Raw genomic sequence first — 13591 nt, 5'->3', positions numbered from 1 at the left:
TTGGAGTGGAGTTGATTTACAACATTATATTAGTTTCAGGAGCATGGCAAAGTGATTCAGTTATACATATACATATATCCATTCTTTTTCAGATTCTTTTCCCATATAGGTTAGTACAGGATTTGAGTAGAGTTCCTTGTGTTATACAGTAGATCCTTGTGAATTAACTATTTTATATATCGTAGTGTGTATATGTTAATCCCAAACTCCTAATTTATCCCTCCGCACCCCTTTCCCCTTTGGTAACCATAAGTTTGTTTTCAAAGTCTGTGAGTCTGTTTCTGTTTTGTAAGTTAGTTCACTTATACCATTTTTGGATTCCGCCTATAAATGATATCGTGTGATACTTGTTTTTGTCTGACTTACTACACTTCGTGTGATAATCTCTAGGTCCATCCATGTTGCACAAATGGCATTCTTTCATTCTTTGTATGGATGAGTAGTATTCAAGACCTGCATTTTTGTTTGTTTGTTTGATAGGCAAGAAATAGATTAAGAGAGGACACTTGTGAGAGTTGCAAGCAGACAGGCAAGGAGGCTCTGCCACAGGGCCTGTATTTTTGATATTAAGATCAGGCAAGCATTTCTTCCAGGGATAAGGTCACTCTGGAACACACTGGAATTTTTTGGTTTGTTTTATTGAGGTATAATTGACATACATGACTGTATAAGTTTATGATGTACAGCATGATGGTTTGATTTATATATATTTTCAAATGATCACAATTGGTTTAGTTAGCATTCATCTCACAGAGATGTAATCAAAAGAAAACAAATGCTCCTTGTGATAAGAATTCTGAAGCTCTACTCTCTTAACAACTTTCCTAAGTATCATACAGCAGCGTGAACTATAGTCATCATATTGCATATTACATCCCTGTACTTTTTTATCTTTAACTGGAAGTTTGTGCCTTTCAACCACCCTTCTCCAAGTCCCCCTACCCATATCCCATCCCACTCGTTGTCTCTTTTTTATTCATTTTTAAATTTTTATTGAAGTACAGTTGATTTACAAGGTTGTGACGAATTCTGCTGCACACCAAAGTGATTCAGTTGTGCATGGACACACATCCATTCTCTTTCAAATTCTTTCGCCACATAGATGATCACAGAATATTGGGTAGAGTTCTCTGTGCTGTGCAGCAGGTCCCCGTTGGCCAATCAGTCCACATACCTGAGTGCACATATGCCGGTCCCAAACCCCCAGTCCATCCCTCCCCACCCCCCCCCTCCTCATCTCTGATAACCACAAATCTGATCTCTTTTTCTACGAGTTTGGTGGGAGTCTTTCGGTCATTGTTTTCAAAAATATTTGATGATATTCTTAAAGTATTAATACTCTCAGAGATTCATTTCTTATAGCTCTCAATTAAAAAGTCAGTTCGGCTTAAAAACCAAAAATGAAACAGAACAAAAGTTGGGGAGGTGGGGAGACTTATATGTAGATAATCCAAACACCCAGGCTGGTACAGGGATATATTTTGGAGTCTGGATCAGGAGGTGAACAGAATGTAGGTCTTTTAATCTGTTGACTCGGAACATTATTTATTTCTCATTTGGGGTTGTAATAAATTTTGAAAGGTAGCAGCCAAAGATTTAACTGTCAGGCCCAGAGAGAAGCTCTCCTGATGTTGCCAATTAAGGTTCAACTGAACTTGTAGACCTTACGTAGAGCCTGTGCCTACGGAGGCCGCCTCTCCTGTTCTGGAGATGCCTAGCTTTTCATAAGAACAGTGTTCTGTCTGTTCCATGGCACAGAGAAACAAGAACACCATGTCTTAGGCAGATGCATTAAGCCAGGGTAAAAATTCCACAAAGACTGTTTGTGTTTGTACGACTGTGTAGGGCACTAACAGGAAGTGCATCATCCTGGTGTGACCCACTCCTCCTCTACCTCTGGCACTGCCCCAAAGATACAAAGGAACAAGTGACAGGGGAACACAAACAGTGTCCCCAGACTCTCCCAGCCACTCATCAGCATCTTCCACGGGGTGCTTAGAGGTATTAATGCAAATGCAGCAATACCAAAGCTTCATTGTGTGTTTCCAAGCATAGAGACCATCAGTGGCTCCTTGGCATTCAAATCCTCTTCATGTTCCAGTTCCCTCCGTCTTGTTACCTACTGTGGCGACTCACCGGCCTACCTGCCATTAAAGCTGTGTTGCAATTAAAGGCCGTGGCACAGGGCCAGTGTCCCTGCACTTCCATCTCTTACCCTCATTCACTGGCTGCTAGTTGGCTTTTAGGACTCAATACAATGGGCAACTCTTCTTGGAACCCTTTCCCAACGCCTCTACCCACCCCCTTCAGGACAGTGAGGGAATAATGGTCTGGAAGAATGGTGGAAAGAAGGCAGACATAAAACCTAATGCTGGTCCTGAGGACAGTGGGTAAAGAGCATAAACGAGCATTTAACCTAGAGAAGGGACACAGTAGAAGAATCCTTCCCTCAACTGTGGACTATATCAGCCCAAAAGGAATGCCTTTCACTTTGCCAAATGCACCCTCAAGCTAGCTGTGACCTTGGCTAGGAAAGTGCTGACCTAGAGAGGTCAGATTTCAGTGAAGACAAGGAGATGGAGGGGAGGGCAGGGAAAGGCTAATTATGAATTAGTCAATGGCGGTAGAATAAAAGACTCTTTGCTCATTGAAGAGCAAGCTGAGATTAGCTGCCCTCCAAGGTTTTATCATTGGATTGAAAGCTGGATAGACCATCTGCGTTTGGAACACCATGGCAGCCCCAGGGCCCAGCACCATCCCTAGCAGATAGCAAATTCCTGAAATATATTTGTTAGCTGTGGGAATGATTTCCCATTACGAGAGCTGTAGTAGGGAAGGGAAATGGATGAGTGTGATGCGCACTTGAAACCTCTATCAGTAGAAATAAAGTGTGGATAGAGAACACAAAAGAAATTGAGAAGTTCCCATTGTGGCTCTTCAGGTTAAGGGCTTGACATAGTGTCCGTGAGGATGCCGGTTCGATCCCTGGCCTCAATCAGGGGTTAAGGATTTGATGTTGCCACAAGCTGGGGTGTAGGTCACAGATGCGGCTCAGATCTGGTGTGGCTGTGGCACAGACTGGCACCCTTAGCTCCCATTCGACCCCTCACCTGGCAACTTCCATATGCTGTGGGTGTGGCTATAAAAAGAAAAGAAACAGGAGTTCCCGTCATTGCTCAGTGGTTAATGAATCCAACTAGGAACCATGAGGTTGCAAGTTCCATCCCTGGCCTTGCTCAGTGGGTTAAGCATCCAGCGTTGCTGTGAGCTGTAGCGTGGGTTGCAGATGCGGCTCGGATCCCGAGTTGCTGTGGCTCTGGCGTAGGCTGGTGGCTACAGCTCTGATGCGACCCCTAGCCTGAGAACCTCCATATGCCACAGGAGCAGCCCAAGAAATGGCAAAAAGACCGAAAAAAAGAAAAAGAAAAAGAAACAAACAAGCAAACAAAACAAAGGAAATGGAGAGTCTATGCCCTCGAGAGAATCTTTGCAAAATGCCCTTGTCCTCTCACCTCCAAAGTCATTTTTCCAGACATGGACTGGCCCCGGGTTGCCTCCTCTGAAGGTGAGTTCTCAAGTACTACAGCAGAGGCTGAGCAGTGGCTGAAATGAGTGAGAGAGAACAGGGGAGAGACAGGGACACAGGCCGAGAGTTGTCTCTGTTGGGAGAGGGTGTAACTACTACTCACCCGAATTGAAAGGTGGAAATTGAAACCCCTACTGATTTTATCCTACGTTTAATATGAAGAGAGAAGCAGCAATAGATAGATAAATACTTATTAATTTTTCAGCGATGCCTTAGGAGAGGAGCTGGAGAGAAATACAGCATCAATGTTGACAGCAGTTATCTCTGGCTGGTAGACTTGTTTTTCCTCTTTGTACATTTCTTTTTTTCTCTTTTTTTTTAAGGGCTGCACCTATGGCATATGGAAGTTCCCAGGCTAGGGGTCCAATAGGAGCTACAGCTGCCAGCCTACACCACAGCCACAGCTACAGCAACACGCGATCTGAGCCTTGTCTGTGTATGCCACAACTCACGGCAATGCTGGATCCTTAACCCACTGAGCGAGGCCAAGGATCAAACCCTCATCCTCATGGATACTAGTCGGGTTTGTTTCCACTGAGCCACAATGGGGAACTCCCTGTACATTTCCTCATGTCTGCATTTTCCATATTGAATATATAAGACTTTGCCTTTTTTAGGAGAACTCTAGAAAACTATTATGCCCTTTCTAAATTTCTCACAAGCCCAGAACATCTATTTTTAGGGAAAATTTGGTTGCAAACTAAAGGAACTGTAAGACTTCAAAAGAAATTATCTCTAGTAATTTCAGCAGTGGTGCAGTAATTACGAAGCCTCAATACATAGCAAATTTAATAAAAACAAAAGTGGTTAGGAAAGCAAACAGCATGCAAAACACCAGCTGTGTGACTTACTGTTTATATTTATCTATAGTATTTTAAGAGGGAAAATCAAAGCTACAGGAAACTTGCTACTTATAATAAGAGAAAGACACGTGTTTTAGGAAATCTGCATGACAAGCCACCCAAGGAAAAAATAACTGAGTAACTTATTTTAAGTCATCTCACAGTGATACTAGATTGAAACTAGATGAGAACTATTAAAATTAAGCAGAATGTTCCCTTCCTTGAAGTATTTACAAGGTTATGTCCTTTATTCCACCACAACTAAGAACAAGAAATGTGTATTTGGTTTAGATCGTGTTGCAGTAACAAAGAGCCCTGAAATCTCAATTGCTTACAACAAGCTTATTTCTCATTCACATTACATGTGAGGGGCTGCAGGGTGGCTGTGACTTTGCTCCATTTTTCTTCTCATTCTAGAATGTATTTATTTATTTAATTTTTTTTTTGGTTGGGCTCTCCACATGTGGAAGTTCCCAGGACAGGGATCAAATCCATGCCACAGCAGTGACCCGAACCACAGCAGTAACAACACCAGATCCTTAACCTGCTGCACCACCAGGGAATTCCAGTACAATACTGTTTTGACAACCATTGCTTTGTAATAACTTTTGAAATAAGAAAATGTTAGATCTCTACCTTTTGTTCTTTTTCAAGATTGTTTTGGCTACTTGGGGTCCCTTAAGATTCTATATGAATTTTAGGATAGATGTTTCTATTACTGCAAAACATGACATTGGCATTTTGATAGGAATTGCATTGAATCTGTAGATTGCTTTGGATAATATGTACATTTTAACAATATTAAGTCTTCCACCCTATGAACTTGGGATTGCTTTCCATTTATTTGTGTCTTGTTTAATTTCCCTCAGCAACATTTTGTAGTTTTATAGCTAAGTATTTATTTTTTCTGATGCTATTTTAAATGCAATATTCTTTTCAAATTGTTCATTTTGGTGTATACACATGCAACTGATTTTTGCATGTTGGTTGTTTTGACAGATATATATGTTTCTTTTCTAATTGGAGTATGGTTGACTTACAATGTTGTATTACTTTCAGATACATGAATACATATCTATATATATGTATGCATATATATGTGTGTGCTCTTTCTGATTCTTTTCCCCTATAGATTATTAAAAGATATTGAATATAGTTCCCTGTGCTATACAGTAGGTCCTTGTTGGTTATCTATTTTGTATATAATAGTGTTTATATGTTCATCCTAAACTCCTCATTTATCTGCTACCACCCCCCCCACCCTGCCACATGTTGATTTTGTATCCACAGCTTTTCTGAATTCATTTATTGGTTCTAGTCAATTTTTATGGAATCTTTAGAGTTTTCTATGTATAAGATCCTGTCATCTGTGAACAGAGATAATTTTACTTCTTCCTTCTAGTTTGAACGCCTCATTTCTTCTTTCTTGCCTAAATGCTCTGGCTAGCTCTGCCAGTACTGTGTTAAATAGAGGTGGCAGAAGCAGGGTATGTGCATCAGAGCTGATTCCTGAGTGACATTCAAAGAAGCTAGGAGAGCATGTGGTCTGAACAGAAAGTAGTAGAGGTTTGGAAAAACACATTAATGTTCATTTCTCACCTATCATCCCAGGCTTCATACATCTCAGCCAAACTTTTTTTTTCAACAGCTTTATTGCTGTATTACATATTATACAATTTATCCATTTAAACAGTATGATTTAAATAGTTTCAGTACATTATTCACATAGTTGTGCAAGAGTCAATTTCGGAATATTTTCATGATCCCCCAAATCAGTGACTACTCATTAGCAGTCACTCCCTATTTCTCTTTGGCCTCCCCCGACCCTAGGTAATAAGTAGCCTATTTTCTATCTCTACGAATCTGTCTATTATGGGAGTTCCCATTGTGGCTCAGTGGGTTAAGGATCCAGTGTTGCCATGAGCTGTGGTGTAGGTGGCAGATATGGCTCAGATCTGGCGTTGCCATGGTGTGGCATAGGCTGGCAGCTGCAGCTCCAATTCGATCCCTAGCCTGGGAACTTCCATATGCCGAAGGTGCAGCCCTAAAAAGAAAAAAAATAATCTGTCTATTATGGACATCCCATATTAAGTGGAGTCATACAATACGTGGCTTTTTGCATCCAGCTTCTTGTATTTAGCCTAATATTTTCAAGGGTCATCCAATGTATAACACAGCCTAACATTTTACTGGTTGCTACACACTGATTTCATAATATTTTCTATTTTGTTAATTAAATACATAAAGGTTTACATTTGGGACAGACGGATATCATTCCGTAATGGGACTGTATCTAATGTAACGTTCCATAAAAAACCACCCCAACTCTAAGTGGCATAAAACTGCAATCATTTTATTACATACATGCTTTTGTGTGTCAGGTATTTGGGCAGGGCACAGCAGGGACAATTTTTCTTGGTTTATAATGACTAGGGTGGCTTCAAAAGGCCATGTATGTGGAGCAGGTCTGGTTTCACAGGAATGTGATCTGCGCTGATTCAGTAATAAAAGGCCTTGTGCTCATTAAGTCACGCCTAGTTTAACTTTTTGTGGTCACCATCTTGAAATTCTGACCAATTTTTGAAAAACAGCCCCACGTTTTCATTTTGCACTGGGTCCCTCAAATTGTGCAGCCAGCCCCTCAGTTCCGGTTGTCCGCTGGGTGCTTCAGTTCTCTACTTCATGGGAAATGTCAGAGAAGGCGTCTTCACGCACATATTTGGTTGCCTGTGTTGGGAAGACTGGAGACGCTAAGGACAGCCGAGCATCTCTCTCCTCTCTGTGTAAACACTTTCTGTGGCAACTTGGGCTTCCTTACAACATGGCGGTTGCAGGGTGTTTAGACTTTTCATGTGGTGCCCAGCTTTCTCCAGAGTAAGTAGACTAAGACCCTGGGGGAAAAGGCAAGGGTTCTTAGGACCTCACCTGGGAAATCACAGAACATCATTTCTGTTATAATCTTTTGGTCCAGAAAGCCACTAATTCTAGCACAGATAAAAAGGAAGGGAACTTAAACGCCACTTCTCAATGGAAGGAAGAGCAAAGAATTTAACTAATATTATCTTAAATCTCTCACAGGCTAATAGCCACCTGATACATTCATTTTAGGGGAACAAAATTGACATTTGCTAGAGAAGGAATGCAAGAGGACCACTGTAATTCAGTTTCTAACGTTCAAAATAGAATCGGGAAGTAAGGCGATATGCTGGCACATCAGACCTTTAGGTCTTCCTCAAGAATCTGAAAGTCTAGGGCTAGTCCATAAATGATAGATTTCACAGCATGGAAGGCAGCAACTTTTCTCCTTCTGCCCCCTGGAGGATAGTTGCAAATAGAGAAAAAAGAGGGGAGTGAAATGTTGGTTTGCCTTCTCTGTGATCTTCAGCCTGGCAAAGGAAGTTTCATTGGATGTGTTGTAGGAGAAAATATCCCAATAAAAATGTAGAAAGGAGAGACCCCGGCCATGGTGACTAAGCAAAGTCTAGCCAACTGTCCCAACCACCCCTCCCCCACACATCTGCTTCCGTAAATTTGTTTCCGCATCGACTCCCTTGCCTGACGTCACTCCGGTCCAACTAGCCAAGCATGGACCCGGAAGACGTAGCCCAGAAAAGCCTTGGGAAACCCTTCTTCTGGGCTCAGACTCTGGAGAGCGATCTCCTCTGAGCACGCCGGCGTCGTAAGCCTGAGTTCTCCAACTCTCCCAGTGCTCGCTTGGTTTCTCGCCGGGTAAAAGAGCTGATCCACTACAGCCACAAAGCTGCGGGAGCTGGTACACAACAGCCACGGGGCTGTCGCCAGAGCTGATACGCTGCAGCGCAGGGCTGCTGGGTATCTGCCGTAACATTTCGAAGATAATGTTGAAGGCGGAGGAGCACCCTTTTGTCCTGCTCCAGCCCTGTCACACCTCCCCTCCAAGGCTTTGAGAAGGGGTTGCCTTGGAGAGTCCCCTGAACCCAAACACACTTGGTAACGGTATGGTTGGGATGGGGAGGGGTCGCTCTTAGTCACCCTTGGTTGCTATGAATGAATGGATCCTTCAGAGTTCTTGCCTGCCTGGCCCCTGGGCACCATGTGGCATCCACATGGATACAAGGAAACTGGCTTCCAAAAATGTTACAGTGTGGCACAAACCGCACATCCACCTCATACATCTTCCCAGAAAATAAAGAAGAGAAAGTTGACTGAGAGGGCAGTTGTTTAAACCAAGACAGACTGAATATGATTTAAAGGGACCGATTAAATATATTGGATTGAACAGTTTTGACTGAAATCCAACGTTTAATGAATTCTGCATGGACTCATACCCCAACTAGTAGCAGAGTTGGGGAGAAAAGTGAAAGGAAGGAAAGAAGGAAGGAGGGAGGGAGGGAAAGGAAAGCATTATTTTTGCAGGTCTGAGTTGCTGTGTGTTATATTTATGATTCTTCTGCAATACATACCATAGCCTACTACATAAAATCATAAGGTGGGTTCTTGAGTTATATACACCTTCAACTGTCAAACATGGGGAAAGGCTGAGAAGAAAGGAGGGGAAAAAAATCCTGGGGGTGGAGTTCCCATCATGGTGCAGTGGTTAACGAATCTGACTAGGAACCATGAGGTTGCAGGTTCCATCCCTGGCCTTGCTCAGTGGGTTAAGGATCTGGCGTTGCCGTGAGATGCAGTGTAGGTCAAAGACTCGGCTTGGATCCTGCGTTGTTGTGGCTATGGTGTAGGCCAGCGGCTACAGCTCCAATTCGACCCCTAGCCTGGGAACCTCCATGTGCCGCAGGAAGCGTCTCTAGAAAAGGAAGAAAAAAAAAAAAATCCTGGGTGACTTCAAACTAGAGACTTGAGTGTGGAATAAGAATTAAGCACATCCAACCAGAGCTGGGCTGCCCAGGGCAGTGGGGGTGAGGGAACTGATCTAGTTCTAGTGGACTCTTCCAAATCAGGTTCCTGAGTTGGAGTTTGGGGTGGAGAAAAAAGGAAAAAGCATTACCTTAACTGTATCATTCCATCTTATGCCCTAACTCTATTAGTTAGATATTTTGTTTGGAAAGTAAAGGAGAGCCTACTTGATAATTCAATGCTAGGAATATTCTCAGCCTTTGTGTACATTGTGAAGATCAGGTAACCTTCTGGTAAAAAGTTGATTCAATTATAAGCAATAAATAGAAGAGGTGTGGAAAATAAACAAGATTTTGTTAAAACAAGGTTATAGTGAAACTGGATGGAACAGTCAGTTTGGGGGCATTACAGCACCCCCCAGGCTGAGTGAGCCAGATTTCCATGTGGACAGGAGGGAGAAGAAGGGTGCTCTCCCAGTAAAGTCCTGGAATTGAGCAGGGGAGGGGTCCTTGTGTCTGAGTACCCTACCCTTTAGCTGGGAATCTGAATGAGCTAGGAAGGGAAGTGGTGGGAAGAAGCTCTGTCAGATTCTGATGTTGCAATAATTACTGGTATACCCGGTTCAACCAGTTGGGCATCCTGAAGAAAGAATTTTAGTATGTGGATTCTCTAATTAGAATAAGGAACATCCCTAGTGGTGCAGCAGATTAAGGATCTGGCATTATCACTGCAGCAGCTCGGGTTGCTGCTGTGGCGTGGGTTGGATCCCTGGCCTGGGAGTTTCTTTGTGCTGGATCCCTGGCCTGGGAGTTTCTTTGTGCTGGATCCCTGGCCTGGGAGTTTCTTTGTGCTGGATCCCTGGCCTGGGAGTTTCTTTGTGCTGGATCCCTGGCCTGGGAGTTTCTATGTGCTGCGAGTGCAGCGCCCCCCCCCCCCAAGAATAGTAATGTCTATGGGGGTTGATTTACATTTCTCTTGTTAAGATTCCTGAACATCAGCTTGATGCCTTTTTCCTTTCATAACCATTTGTATTTCATATGAATCAGCATCAAGATTTTGAGGAAAATTATTTTCTCGTTTGCCTAAATGATATTGATGAGAGAAGCTAGAGAAGCTTTCATTCAAGTCTTCATTTACAGGGCACTTGTGTGAGCCCCTCTTCGGAGTTCATGGGGCGTTCTCTCGACCTCAATATTCTCTGGGCTGATGCCCTTCTGTTTTCAGTCCTTCATGAGAAGGTAAACCCAGGCCCATCCCAACTCCTCAAGGCAAGTTAAGACCAGGCTGTAACATATAACAGACTTGACTGAGGGCTCCGGGATAGTAAAATGGAATTACAGTGTACAAAAGGAAAACTTTAAACTGGCTACTAAATGTGACTTCTTCTGAATATCAGAGGATCCCTACTCCTTTCAGCCCTCGACTTTCTGTGTTTTAGGAGTAGCCTATTCTCCTTAACAGGAACTCTTGTGACCACACACTCCCCTGCCCCCAGCAAGAGGAGGAAGCTGCCTCACCCTAGCTCCAGCCTAAGGCTAGTTTTTGAGAAGACATCATCACCCACAGAGACACCATCCATAAGGATGATAACTTTTTTTTTTTTTTTTGGCTGCATCTGAGACATGTGAAAGTTTCTAGACCAGAGATCAAACCTCTGCCACAACCATAAGCAAAGCCACAGCCACAACCAAAGCCACAGCCACAGCAAATGACAACGCCAGACCCTTAATCCCCTGAGCCATGAGCAAGCTCCAGGATGACAATTTTGATACTGTTAATAGAGCACTTGAGCTTAATGACATTTTACATCCACCACCGCTGAATTGCATCTTTGTCACGAGACATGTTTTTACAATATTTTCTTTGCCTCTTTGCTGAAAACTCCATCTCGTCCTGCTTTACTTTACCCCATCTTCCTGCTTGAAAAACAGTGGCAGTGCTGGTAAAAGACTTAAGCTTAAGCACAAAGACCTAAAGGCATAAGTTATTCATAGGGTCAGCTGAATGAGGACATAATGCGTTGGTCTAGGCATGCAGGACCTGTGCAGATGTGGATTGGCTCGCAGTTTGCACAGCATGATATGTCCTCTTGAGAATAAGAGAAAGAGAAACCTCATGGCCCCAAGCGGTTTATGAGCAGTCGTTAGCAGAATATGCATTAGCAAAGAGAACCAAGGTGCAAACCTAGGCACGCTGGGTTGCCGCAGAGGGCATGCCTTAGTGGAAGCACAGTGATGATTCTCTGATGCTATGCAAAGATAGCTAAGCTTCCTCAAATGCTAATGATTGTTAAATGCCTAAAGGTCAGAGTAAAAACTTAACCATCTACCAGCTATGTGACTTTTTTTTCTTTTTTTTTATTACTCAAATGAATTTATCACATCTGTAGTTGTATAATGATCATAACAATCCAATTTCACAGGATTTCCATCCCACAGCCCGAGCACATCCCCCCACCCCCCAAACTGTCTCCTTGGGAGACCATACGTTTTTCAGTATCTGTGAGTCAGCATCTGTTCTGCAAAGAAGTTCAGTCTGTCCTTTTTTCAGATTCCGCATGTCAGTGAAAGCATTGGATGGTGGCGTCTCATTGTACGGCTGCCTTCACTTAGCGTGATAATTTCTAGGTCCATCCATGTTGGTAAAAATGCTGGTATTTCGTTCCTTTTAATGGCTGAGTGGTATTCCATCGTGTATATGTACCACATCTTCTTGATCCACTCCTCTGTCGATGGACATTCCGAGTCATTCCGCTGTGCCACCATGGGAACTCCAGTTTCAAATAATGTTAAGCAGATGCTTATCACATAGCTCAGCAATTCCATTCTTAGGTATTTACCCCAGAGAAATGAAAACTTATGTTCATTCAAAGACCTGTATGCAAGGTTGTGGCAGGCGGAAACGAATCTGGCTAGGAACCATGAGGTTGCAGGTTTGATCCCTGGCCTCGCTCAGTGGGTCAAGGATCCGGCGTTGCCATGAGCTGTGGTGTAGGTGGCAGACGCTGCTCAGAGCCCACATTGCTGTGGCTGCGGCGTAGGCCAGCATCTGTAGCTCTGATTAGACCGCCAGCCTGGGAACCTTCATATGCCACAGGCGCAGCCCTAAAAAGACAAAAAGACAAAACAAAAAAAATTATATGAAACTATAAATTGCTTTCCAAGATGTTTATACCATTTCACATTACTACCAACAATGTACAAGAGTTCAAACTAGTCTGTATCCTCACCAGTACTTGGTAATACCAGGGTCGTTGTTTTTTTAATATTGTTCATTGTGATATATTTTTTTAATATTGTTCATTGTACTACAGTACTTGCAGTGCAGCTTAAGTTTTTTAATTTATTTATTTTTGGCCGCACCTGTGGCACATGAATATTCCCTGGCCAGGCATTGAACCTGCGCCACAGCAGCGATCTAAGCCACTGCAGTGACAACACTGGATCTTTAACCCACTGAACCACACAGGAACTCCAAAGTTTTTAATGATGCGAACATCTTTTCATGTGCTTATTTGCCACCCATATCTGTTTTTGGAGAAATATCATTTCAGTTCTTTTGCCTATTTATTAACTCATTTGCTTTATTATTGAGTTTTGAGGAGTCTTTATACATTTTAGATCCAGGTCCTTTATCTGAAATATGCTTTGCAAATATTTTCTCCCAAGCCTGTGTAGTTTGTCTTTTCATTTTCTTAAATAGTTTGTCTTTGCTAACTCAGGCTGCTATAAAATACTGTAGATTGAGTGGCTTAAACAATAGACAGTTATTTCTCACAGTTCTGGAGGCAGAGAAGTCCAAGATCAAGGTGCCTACTGCTTCAGTTCCTGGTGAGAGCTCTCTTTCTGGTTTGCAGACTGCCCCTTCTGGCTCTGTCCTCACTTGGTGGGGAGAGAGAGATCAAGCTCACTGGTCTCTTATAAATGCACTAATCCCATCAAGAGGTGGTAGTATTTCTCCCCTTTCATTTAAATCTTCTTTAATTTCCCTCAGTAAGGATTTGTATTTTTCAATGTACAGTCTTGAACATCTTTTACTAAATTAACCCTTTAGTATTACATATTTTGTTTTTCATAGTAATATAAAAATTCAGTTTCTGATTGTTCATTGCTAGTATATAGAAATATAATTGACTTTGTATATTGATCTGGAATCCTATGAACTGCTTAAACTCATTTATTTGTCTTGGTAGCTTTTTTGTGGATGTCTTAGGGTTGTTTACAAATAAAGACAGCTACTTTTTCCCTTCCAATTTAACTATTTTTTCAGTGATTTTTCTTTTTTTTTTTTTCTTTTTATGACCTGCAGCGTATAGAAGCTCCTGGGCTAA

Source organism: Phacochoerus africanus, chromosome 13 (genome assembly GCF_016906955.1).
Source record: "Phacochoerus africanus isolate WHEZ1 chromosome 13, ROS_Pafr_v1, whole genome shotgun sequence".
NCBI lineage: Eukaryota > Metazoa > Chordata > Mammalia > Artiodactyla > Suidae > Phacochoerus > Phacochoerus africanus.
Note: the sequence above shows the minus strand (reverse complement) of the source record.